Source organism: Sinohyriopsis cumingii, chromosome 15, assembly GCF_028554795.1.
Source record: "Sinohyriopsis cumingii isolate HCF-2022 chromosome 15, ASM2855479v2, whole genome shotgun sequence".
In the NCBI taxonomy this organism is placed as follows: domain Eukaryota; kingdom Metazoa; phylum Mollusca; class Bivalvia; order Unionida; family Unionidae; genus Sinohyriopsis; species Sinohyriopsis cumingii.
Window position 1 is genome coordinate 35,967,262 of NC_142975.1, and position 12,030 is coordinate 35,979,291.

The 12,030-nt window shown below is 32.9% G+C and overlaps 1 protein-coding gene across 4 annotated transcripts in view; it reads left to right on the forward strand.

Moving 5' to 3' along the window:
- Positions 1–12,030, forward strand: part of LOC149781600 (cyclic AMP-dependent transcription factor ATF-3-like) — a 148,001-nt gene that overhangs the window by 105,793 nt on the left and 30,178 nt on the right. Inside the window, exon 1 of one of the 4 annotated variants that reach the window (XM_089935652.1) lies at positions 10,160–11,142. The exons of the other annotated variants lie outside the window; for them this stretch is intronic. The gene's annotated coding sequence lies outside the window, so the exon portion shown is untranslated. Of the gene's footprint in view, positions 1–10,159; positions 11,143–12,030 lie in introns of those variants that run through there. 4 annotated transcript variants of the gene reach the window in all.

Genomic DNA, 12,030 nt, shown 5'->3' on the forward strand with positions numbered 1-12,030 from the left:
ACGTAAAGTGGCCCACAATTTATTCCCATGTTAATTCCCCTTGTACGTAGATTTGCCCACGATTTTTCTCCATGTTAAATTTCCATTGTACGTAGATTTGCCCAAGGGGGTCTGTAATGCTAATTCCCATTGTACGTAGGGTGCCCCCCTTCACTACTCTTGCTACTTTAATACATCCTTCCCGTTTTGTGATTGTAGCACATACTTCGATGCTAATATTAGAGATCTGAAGTATAGAATTAAAACTATACAATATTATAAAATGTGTGTATATATCTTAATAAACACGTCTTTATTTGTCTGTCCGTGCGCCTTGATCCGACCTATACGAAAGTTTTTCATATTGGCGAATAAGTCATAACAATCGCAAAAACAACGGTTTTGACACATTTGATATCAGATGACAAATTTGATTTTAATTGATATGTTTCTAATCATACTAAATCGATCTGTGCCAATAGACATGTGTGAAAATGCAAAATAGAAGGTTTTGTTCTTTTTACTGAATATCGGGTGCGACTTTACCGATCTGCATATCCTTGCTACGTGAATCTACCATTGCCGTTTTGCGATCGTACTACATATTTCGATGCTATTGCTATATATCTAAAGCATATAATTAAAGCCGTACAACTATAAATAGTATGTGTATGTATCTTATTAAGTATATCTTCCTTTGTCTGTCATTTCGCCTAATGTCTTCCTATACGATCGTTTTCCATACAGGTGAATAACTCATAACAATAGTAAATAAACCCCGATTTTGACAAATTTGATATAAATTGATAGGTTTCGCATCAGTCTAAATCGATCTGTGATAGTAGAAATATAAGAAAATGCAATATGAAAGTTTTGGTATATTTGACTCTGTATCGCTTGTGAATTTAGCAATCTTCATAACCTTGATACGTGCATCTTCCATTGCCGTTTGTCTCGGTATCACAAACTTCAATGTTTATAGTATAAATCTGAAGCATACAAGGAGAGCTATACAACAGTATATAATATGTGTATGAATCTTATTAAATACATCTTGATGTGTCTGTATGTCCGCCCAATGTCTTCCACAGCGAGCGTTTTCCATATTGTGTATTGTTCCACTTCCTATTTTTACACTACCTAATTTTGACCTAGTTTAATAAACACCCATTTCTACAGAGGACACATCTGTCGCAGCCTCGACATTTTTTTACACTTATCAGCATTGAGTCACTCGGACAAAAAGATTTGTCAAAAGTCATATCATTATTATTAATGAAGTGAAACAAGGACACATACGATGAAAAAAATAATACATTTCTCCAATTCACTTTTTTCCAACCAGGAAGTCCTCTTAAAATCTTTACCAACTATTCTGACAAGGCAAATACAATTCGTTCCATACCAATCATCCAGTCAGATACTCAACATGTGTTAGCTATGTGACTCACAGATGATAACTGCATCTCCATCACTTTTTTAGAATTGTGTTTTGTGTTTTACGTGAATATGTCATTACTGATTTTCTGAGGTGGTTCTTGGGTATTTTACTTTGGAGTAATGAACATGAAACACACGTTTATGGTATATTTCATAAATAAATCAGCATCCTCTACATTACTGCTAATTTAAATAAAATTACGTGTATTAATATTAGGATTTTTCTCTCAAAAATAGGCAATTTTACTTTAATAGTAAATTTTCAAACGTCCATTAAACTAATCTTGATATTTAACTTATTTTGACAAATTAATTCTTTCTAAATGTCTTCTGTCTCCTATTATTTGCACTATTAGAGAAATAAGTTATGAAGTATGCAAAACAGTTTTGTACCTTAAACAGTACATGTACATTAAAGAATTGGGGTTCTGCATATTCACAATGCCATTTAATTATTGCAAGGATGTTGTACACTAAATCTAGTATTCTTTTATTATAAGTAAACAATTGTATTATTATACCATCATGATTTTCCCCCAATTTTATTCTTTCAGCTTTTCCAACAAAATATCTGTTCCAAAACAAATTTTTTGATAAATATAGGAACAAATTCTGAGTAAACACCATTTTTCTTTTGTTGTCGTTGTTAATGGTAGACTGAGAGAAGAAAATGCAGCAGCATATAATATGAACTTAAGTGAAGTTATGAACTTACTAAGCCTGGATTTAAATAAATGGTATCACTTGTATTTCTAATGACAGCCACAATCCTCTTAGTTTGGGTTCAAGACCAGCAATAGTGAATAGAGGTATTTCGAAAGACATATAACAGCTCACTCATTATAATGTTACTAATTAGCATTATTGAAAACTTCTTAGATATCAAAATAAATAGTATATATGTATGGTGCTTGTTGGCGACATTGGCAGATTATTCACTCCACATCCTGGTTCCCGGGCAGTTTTGATCTCTCACAATAATAATCACGGACACAGTGGCTCGTTACAAAGAAAATCAACAGATTTGGGTTCTAACCTGTAACACTATTAACATATTATATTGTTACAGGTTAGAACCCCATCCCTTGATTTTCTTTGTAACGACCCCCTGTCATCATGGGCAGTAAATTTGAAACATACTACTTCCGGGTCAATCTATTTTTAAGGTGCAATATATACTAGTACATAATGGGAGGTAACTCAAGTTGTGCTATTCAATTCAATTCATTAATGAAAAAATGGAAATAAATAGGTAAAAAGGCAATTATTTATTTTGCAGATGAATATTTATCGAATATTTAACATTCAGCAGCGTAAATATGCATTTATTTTATTGATATTTGTGGCAAGAGTGCAGAAAAGGACGACGTGCTTCGTGGGCAGATGGAAATCTGCCCACGAACTTTTATCTGCCCACGAAACCGTCTGAGGACGACAAAACTGCCCACGACCCACCTTAAATAATAGTATATATATATATATATATATATATATATATATGTATATATATATATATATATATATATATATATATATATATATATATATATATATATATATATATGCATGTTGATCAGGATTTCGCTCATTGTCGATGTCATGTGGCCAACAATAAAGCTCTTGCCCCACAGCTATCTTCTCCCTTAAAATTTGTGCAAAACTGTACGTTGTTAGCGACCGCGGCGTTGTCAGGAAATTGAGACTTCCAGAGTGAAAGCGGACATTCTTATCGGTGATTCTGCTTTCTACTGAAATGAAATTCGGCTATCCACCCATTACTAATAGTAGGGACGTTGCTTTTTCTATTCGAATTCGTATGCTTTAGTGACTTTTTTCATCATTTAACGAAAAAGAAAGGGAAGCAATCTAGTGATTTTGTTTTCAAGAGACCAAAACGTCGAGTGAGTGACTGACAGGTGTTATTAACAATTTTTTTTGTGTGAAAAATATGATGAAGAATGCTATGAAAGCAAAATTATTAGGAATTACCCAAATTTACTCACGCTTTTGATGTGAAGAATTAAAAACGTATAGTATGTAGCTAATTTATATTGTATTACTCTTCGTGTATCACAGAAGTCAGAAAGATAATGAACATTTTTCGTACTATTGATACCTAAACTGTATAATTTTTATTATTTCTAACCTTTATGGACTATATATTAACCACCGATTGTCAATCATTTTTCTTCTTCTTTGATTCTGTTAAACATCATGCGGATGTTTTTCTGATATTATTAATCGCAATAATGTATCACATTTGCAAACTTTATGATGTAATTCACACACCTCAATGAAATAAACACTATCTGTTTTTTAATATTTTCCTTATAATTGTTAGTAATACGAACAATCTATCACATTTTAAAAATGGTTTAATCAAACTGGAATCTTCAATTCGAGCGAACGGGACCAATCCTTCTTGGAGAATTCGCACAAGACAGACGTATAAACCATGTGCGTTACGTAATTTGATGCAGTCAGTCGTTACAGTTTATAAATTAAGATTAACTGTGAGTGATAGTACGAAGTTTTATTATGCCGTTAACCTCAAACCAATAATAGACAATATTATTTTTTGGGTACGTAAAGATAATTAATTTCATGTGTTGAAATGATATTGATAAATAAAAATGGAAAGCAAGTATGATGGCTTTAGCATTACATACGCCATTTAAAATGTGGGAAACCTTATGGATAAGTGCTTATGGATACTTTGAAATCTCGAGATCCATTTCTGGCATCCTTGACTTGTATACTGTTTATGTGCACCATCTACTGCTATGCATTTAAACCATGCCCTTGCTACTCCTGCAATTTTAATTACCTTATTTTTCCATGTACGTATTACCTTATTATTCCATGTACGTAGCTAATAATTTATGTTGGTATCAAGATCGGCTTTTATGGCGGAGAATACGGATAGTTAGGTAGGAGAGCAAATGATGTGATCTGATTTTTGTGTATGATTCCGTTTGGAAAAAAGCGGATTAGATCTTAACTATGGTTAAACATGGACGTCAGTGTGACATAAACTGACAGTTTCACCGGCCAATGTTCCTTACTTTTAAATACATGTTTTTGTATTGGTAGTAGCATCTCTGGATATTGTCTTTAAGAATGGTTTGGTAAGAGTATAAAATCTGGAAGAAAATACAAAATACTGATTATTTGAATTGTTCAAAAATAATGTTGTTGTTATTGTTGTAGTGTTTAGCGTCATTTATCAGTACAATATAAGCTGTGCATGGCGGCCAGTATCAATAGTGGAGGAAGAACCCATCAAAAGCCCAGAAAGATCCACCGACCCAAGACAATTTACTGGCAAGCTTTCTCATGTACCTCAAGAATAATCTGATCTATACCTATCTACATAACCTACAAATACAAGCTGTATGTCAAAAAAGATTATTAATGATAATTTGAGAAATTGAGATAATGGGTGAGACACCACTAAGATTACCTCATATCCAGTCCTTATTTCTTCACAAAAATATTCGACTTTAGAATATTCTTCCTTCTTAAACCATGGAATGACCAACCACCAGTTGTTGTAATTACGCAATAAGACCTTAGCGATAATAAACAATATGATGCACATTCATGAAAGATCAGCGGTAAGGTTTCTCAGTCATTGAAATCTGAAATTTGGATTAGACGAATTGAGTGACGCACTCCATGCTGTTCAGAGGACTGACGTATGCCCCCTAATGAATTATGAAAACATTACTGTTTACAAAACAACTTCATTAATTTCGTGGAAAACAAGCACTAAACTGACCTTGGACATGAAAACGTCGGGTGACAAATATCGCATATATACTAGTGTGTTTCTTCACGATCTGAATGTGACAAGTGAATACTACTAATATGCAGGCATAGTAGCAGTTATAGTAATAGTAGTGGTAGTAGTAGTTGAAATAATAATATAATAATAATACGTATATCAGTAAATGTATAAAGAAAAACAATGATAATTATGATGAAGACACGTGCCTTGATATTTCTTCTGCACAGGAAATAAGTAGTTTCGTGACCTAGATTAGATGCATGTTGTTGGAATCTTACTTCATCTTTGATTTAGCTGTATACTCATCTTTTGAGTTTAGCATCGTAATTTTAACAAAGGCCGGTAACTTTTAATTTTGAGACTTTGTAATATTCCTAATTCAAATGTGCTTGTCCCTACCTTGTTCCCAATCAACTTGTGCGAAATTGTAGGATGTTCCTAACCCCCTGGTAGGCCTTCCTGATATAATGGCAAGGACGTTATTTACATACAATAAAGTCTTGCATTGATATCAATTATATTTGAAGTTTTGTCATTTTGTATATCAAGTCAAAACAAGGTGATATCAGGGGAAATTTCAAATAAACAAACAAACCAAGCGGTATATATTTTATTGAATTGTTTATGAAATGTTAATCTCTCTTATTGTCCTTCTCCTTTAAATGAATAATGTATGCAAGGAGTGGTATATCATTGATAAAGCATGCATATTATGCATATATTTAATTTATATCACATACAAATACACATATTTGTCTTTTGAACGGAGTTAAAATATGCTCCGGGCAACTGTGTATTGACCGTGTGAATGAACTCCTTACATACTTGCGAGTGTGTCCGCTACAAAATGTTGTTCTATGACTTTTCTTGTTCGTCACAATTTACATTTGCAAATTGATAAGTTGACCGTTTTAGTTTCAAGTTTCTATATTACTTGATATTGATTAAATCAATACAAAACACACCAATGATTTAAACATGTTAGGTTGTTTTTATGAAAAAATGTCGAGCACTACGAACACGCTAGGTTCTTGTACAATTTAAACGCTCAGGCAATGACGTACAGGCGTATGAAAATTAGCAAGGAATAAGGAAAATGACGAACCAACAAGAAGTAAATGAACCATTTTAATATATTTGCAGTTGATCTAAGTTATAATCTGCTTTATTTAACATTACTATTGACCATAACATTCTCTCTCTCTCTCTCTCTCCTTTTTCATTGGACGGTTTCGATTTAACTTTACCATCATTCATAGGTCCAGCGACATCATTGTATAACAGAAGCGAAAATCACAAACACTTGTATTTTCATGCATTCTCGGCCATATCTTGCTACGATGGTCCGGAGAGCGGACGAGAGAGAGAGAGAGAGGTCGTGCTTTAGACATTTTCATATTTAATTAATAGTAATCGAGTATTAGAACATTATAATAGGTTTAAGAAACAACATCAACAACAAAAATAAATTATTAAAAACGTTATAATATGTCTGACTCGCAACTGACAAATTTAACTAATAGTGTGGACAGGCTATTGCAACTATGTATCATTGCTATTATGAACACTGTATACAGAGCCCATGGAAAGCGTAAATATACCGTTACGATGAACAATATTAACGTAGGATAATACTTGTTACTTGGTGCAATTTTAATTTTAATGTTTGCGTCCAGCACAATATGTTTTACTCTCTCACTCCGTATTTCTACGTATTGTGCCTCTTTTGCATGATAGGGGAGAGCGGAGCGGAAAAAAGAATAAATTGCGATGAAATTATGTACCATGTTAACTTCATTTAGAAAACGGGGACTATTAATACTTTTATTGCTATTTTCATACGTTATTAATGATTAATGAGTGGAAATTCATCATTGATGTATAGACCTGCAGTTCAAAGAATACTAATATATTCGTATTATTGCGACATCGTAGAATTGGTATATCAATTTGTTTTATACCAACACTTTAAATGCACTGTTTTTAGATGTATATAAATACAGGTTGTTTTCGGGGAAAGATTAATCAGTGGAGATCAATCACTAATAATGAACCTCATATATATTCAACTTATGTTATTGAGCAAGAACACTTAAACTCATTATAATCCCCGCACTGCAGCGAAATGCGAGACATTCCGATTTTCCCTGTGTATCATATTCTCCATCTGATCATTTTTATCTATGACAAAACGTTTCATCATTTTTCAAAATGTTATAGACACTCTGAATATTCAGTAAATCAAACATGTATAAGCAGAATTGATATTACTTTTTCTTTGCCTCTAGTTGTAAATGTCTTGAAAATTGTCCATAATGGGGTCATTTTAAACAGTCAAGTTTTAGGAATACGTTTGCCATGTCTGCTAATTCGCCATTGCCTTCAATACTTTGTTGAAACCGTTTCTAGCTTATTAGCAAGTGGATATAATATGAAATAAATTTGGATTTTCTACCCGTGCCTGAATTTTTGTGCCATTCTTGAAAATAATCGATCGTGCGTGGAGGGATTTTTTAAAAACATTCAAATCAATGAGTGTAAAGAATCATTTAGCATCATTTGTCCTTTTTATTGAAATCGTGTAGGGTAAGTAAAATATTGCACGAGATGTGCCGAAAGCTTTTTATTTAGATGCAATTCTATCAATATTTTTTTTTCCAATTGTTTCTGCTGCTAAACTTCGAGAATACGTTTAACGACATTTTAGGGTAAATCAGTGAAATTATAGACAAGACATTGTCATCGCTTCTGCCTCAAAAGATCTGAAAGGATGTTGCTGAGATATAAGAGTCAAACAATGTTTTTAAAGACGGACTCTTATGGGTTTCCTTCTCAGTGTAAATTTTTGAAATATTCTAAACAATATAGAATTTAGGATACAGTATTATTATCCTTTCTATTATACGTAGAGAACTTTTTCACTTATCAACAAACACGCTTTTGAAGTGCAGTATGCTATAAAAAGTATGCCAGAAGGTCACCAAGACGCGTGTCTGTGGCTGCATATACATTTAATACTTGTTCTGCTTTAACTATCTTACTAGTAGTTAAGATCAAAGGTTTTTTTCCTTAAACGCAGAAAGGTGCTTTCTTTGATGTTGTCATTCGTCTTCATAGTTTCAGGTTGTTTTTATACCCAGTAACGAAGTATAGACTTTTGATTCCTCCTGATACCAGTTTCAACTGTTTTGTAAATATATACTGGTATTTTGCATCGAAAGCGCACAAAATTGGATAGATCAAAACTAAGCAGTATATCCAGTCAAAATCGTTCAAAGTTTTTTACAATTCAGATGGAAATAAAATTTGACTCTAATTCATTCTAGATTAATTGAATCTGCAATGTAGCTAAAGGCGAGCCGGTCACCGACATTCACAATTATAAAATGTATCATAGCAAATATACAGTACTGAAAAGAATACAATTTGTTTTGCCCGAAATCTGGTAAATTATAAAATCGTCAGGTTTGTCATACTATTGAGAAAAATCAAACTGAAGTCTTTCTGATTAAAACATAATCTATATTTACCTCGAGTGAAAGATAACGTAATTCTTGATGTATGCGTATCATATTCAGGGCACTCAACAAAGATAAGATCCATATACAGCACGTGCAGCTCCCCCATACAAATCACAAGGCTGGGCATTTACCTCTATAGTTCATATGACCTATATGTTATATTCACTGACAATTATAAACAGTTAGCTACTGATTATATTGTGTACACGTGTGGTTCAATAACCATCGAAATTCTTCTTCTCAAGGTAATGTTTATTTGGTTTCACGGATTCAACTGATGGTCATATTTTTTTAAATCATCTATCGTGCCCAAAGTAATCGTTTATTCATCAACATTAACGTTCGGCTTAAGTCAGACGCAAGTAAGTTACGTTACTAATGTGTTCTTGACACTAGCATTTTGCAAGTGTACACTGAACACACAACCCACAACTTGATCTGATATTCTGAGTTAGTAGTCGCTTTTTATCTATTTTCTATTTCATTTGTTAACCATATTAATTGTCCTTAGATGAATCTTTGAGTATGTTCATTTCGGTTTTAATGTTCAATAACAAGAGTGAGACTTTTGTCTTTTCGTTGTGCAAAGGCATGCATTATTATCATTGTTATCAGTGTTATCATTATTATCAGTGTTATCATTGTTATCATTGTTATCAGTGTTATCATTGTTATCAGTGTTATCAGTGTTATCATTGTTATCAGTGTTATCATTGTTATCATTGTTATCAGTGTTATCATTGTTATCATTGTTATTTTTCCATACAAAATATACACAGACGTTATTAAGAAAGAGAGAGGGGAAGATTTTCAAAATGTAGCTACATTAGATTATAAAAAATGACAAAAAGTAAATTATTTTTTGCAATGGATGTGTTTGCTTTGCTTTTGATTATTCCTTTATTCTTTACATCCGACAACCTTTTAATTAACGCATTTATATACATTGAAACCTGTGTGAATCAGTACTTGAATACACCTTTTATAAAGGGTTATATTAGGCATTTATTCAAAGTAAGTTTATTTTAAGATTACGTCAGTAGTTTTAAAAGTATGTTATCGATTGACCTTGAATGCTGAATTATTTTGACTTGTGTGCAATGGAACTAACATAATTTTATATGTCATCGGTAGTTACTGATCATATAAAATTTACACGAATGACACGTCAAAACGTTTCTGTATGTTAACCTAATATATTACAAAAATGTTAGCAGTTTTTAAATCTACATATCAAGCGAATACAATATCATGGAGCTTAAATTAAACTTAAAATTAGGGTATAGACTGCATCCTTTAATAAATGTCTCAATATACTTTATCACATTTTAAGAGATTCAACGTGTGAAACGAAATAGTCAGGACTGCATCTAGAAATTTGAAAATGGGTGGCTACCTCTGCTAACCAGGTGTATGGGGACCATCTAGGTTCCTATGTCGTGGTTCGGAGGTAAGGTCCTATCTGGTTCCGGTGTGCGGTCTACAGAAGCTCTTTATTTATTTAAAATATCAATGTGGCTTTGACAACGAGTCGGAATTATAATTTGTAAGAAAATATAAAACATTTTATTGCCGAAGAACTGAATTTTTGTTTCTTTAATTTAACCATCTTAAGGCCAGAAAGGCTGTAGAAATTGTAAAATTAACGCGATATAAAGATTTACTCTATAATATTGTGAAATAAGCTGGTTCAGTGGGCAAATATGGAAATGTTGATTCAGAATAACCTTACAAATATATAAAGGACAAATACGATGAATAGCACAATTTATGCAAGCATTTAATTTATGGCTTAAATAATTATATAAGATTCATGTATGAATGTTTTGCAAAGGGCGATCATGTTCGAAGTGTGTTTGCCATAAGATTAAAGTGTACTTCAAATAAAACCGTAACTGTGATTTTATGAAATCTGAGAGCATTTTCAAGCGTAAAAGAAACGCTTGACATATACTCATATTTGTGTTCTGTGCATTTAATTTCGCACATATGAATGTGAAAAGCAAAACAAGGCACGATAGCTAATATTAGGCATATCAAAATAACAAACTGCCGAATTGATGACATGTCTGGAATTGACAGCATCTGATGGTACCTTTCATTGAAGCAGTTCATGTGTACCTTGCTCATGTGTGTTTTAATATTAAAAACTTGTGACATGCAATTTATGCTTATTAAAAACAGCATGTAACGCCACTCGATATTTGCGTAATACTTATCTTATGATATCATCAGTAAATGTTTCATTTACATTTTTCATTTACAGGGTACTACCATGAATGCATGCTTTAAAAATTATATGAATGCGAAACCACGGATTTGATAGCAAACCTTAGACATATGGAGGACGTGCATAACAGATGTGTATCGAGCAATTGTTACCCTTTATGCTTATTAAACCATTTGCAGAAGGTATATTATAATTTTCTGGAATTTTAACAGAGTTCCATCTTGAAATATCTGCCCTGCTTGATCTTTTACTCCATGAATAACACCTCATCCTGTCTCGCAAAGGTTTGATCAAAGTATACTCTGCCTTTCTATGGACATTCGGATGTGTTGCATAGGCAGCCATTTTGAAATCCGTTGATAAAAATGACTGGATCGCGTGACGAAAAACAACGTCACTGTGTGTATGAAAATTAAGGTAATGATTCATTAAAAAAGAACAAATGCAAAAGCTGCTTCCCTTTAATAACATTTCGTATAGCCTAAATCTATTGAATTAAGCTGACGTTTAGCGCATATACGCTCAATAAACATATCGTAGGCTGCCTACTACATTTCAAGCAAGGATTTGTGTTCTTTTTTAATGCTTGGGATATAGGGGGCTTGGGCTGAGGGTGGATGGGCGATATATTGGGGTAAAAAACAGCCTATACATCAGAGATTAATTCTATTTTGACGTGACAGGCCGATGTTGCTCCATTTGTTAAAGGTCTGTAAAAACGATTGATCGTTCTGGAATCATACAAATGTAAAATTTTCATGTTTATTTTAAATCGACCTGTTACTATACTGGTAATACAGGTTGTTGCGTCTGCACGAAACTTTTGGAAATCGCCAGACTGTGAACTAACGCACTGAGTACATAAAAAGGGCAAGCATTACCGACCTCACTACAATTGATATCTACCACTTCCAAAGTACATTTAAAATAAATCTACATATGTTTGTTAGGCACAAGCAGTGTTGATGAACTGCATTATAGATGATTCATTTTGTGAAAGAAGAAACAATTATATAGACCCATTGGTAACAATAAATTGTACAGACCTTGGCAATGTTCTCGGTAGGCCT